Below are 838 nucleotides of genomic sequence, written 5' to 3'. Positions count from 1 at the left end.
TACCCTGTTGGCCTTGATTTCAGCCCATATGAAAAATGGTAGGTTGTTTATTACAGCACATGAGGAGTGTCTTTTGTTAACTTCTGTCCCTGGAGTATAACCCCTTCCTTTACAAAGTGGAACAGAAAACCCAAGCAAAGGCTAGCCTTCCACCACGAGCCTTCTCCCACTGGGCAGGCCCTATGGAGTCCTAGCTTTACCTACCGTCCTGCTTGCTTCCAGACAGTGGTTTGAAATAACATCCATGGCCTGCAAGGCCATACCCAATTCTGGCTAACGGAATGTCATCAGAGTCCTGCTTAAAACTGATGCCCAGACTTGGGTAGCATTGACAGTGTGAAAAGCAACCCATTCCTTATTATCAAAAAAGAAATCGGGTGGAAGAAAAGTGATCTAATAGTTCAAATTCTTAGAGTTAAGAAAATGGCTATGTTGAATGAATGAGCCCATCACCGAACTGATCTGGAACATTTGAAAAAGTTACCTTTTCTCTTCTCTTTCAGACAGGCAAGTGGTTGTGGAATGGGGTAGGCCACTTCAGAACCCCTGGGGTGTGACCAGCCCCTGTTAACTGAAGGGAAAAAAAGCAAAGATTTTCAGTGTGGAGATATTTCTCGTGTTCTTTTATCTACTTGTTCTTCTTCCCCAGTTTTAAAAACTGACCATCTATCCCAGCCCTTTTCAGTATTCACCACAGGAATCCTTTCCTACAAATTTAGCACTTTGTCCCCACTGGATTGCCTTAGATAAGATGTTTAGTATTAGACACATTAACATTTAGGTGTACACAGTAGACTTAACATTATGTGAGTTTCAAGGAACAAAATTTTCTATGAGA

Source organism: Condylura cristata, unplaced genomic scaffold, assembly GCF_000260355.1.
Source record: "Condylura cristata isolate star-nosed mole 26May11 unplaced genomic scaffold, ConCri1.0 scaffold00005, whole genome shotgun sequence".
Taxonomy (NCBI): domain Eukaryota; kingdom Metazoa; phylum Chordata; class Mammalia; order Eulipotyphla; family Talpidae; genus Condylura; species Condylura cristata.
Note: the sequence above shows the minus strand (reverse complement) of the source record.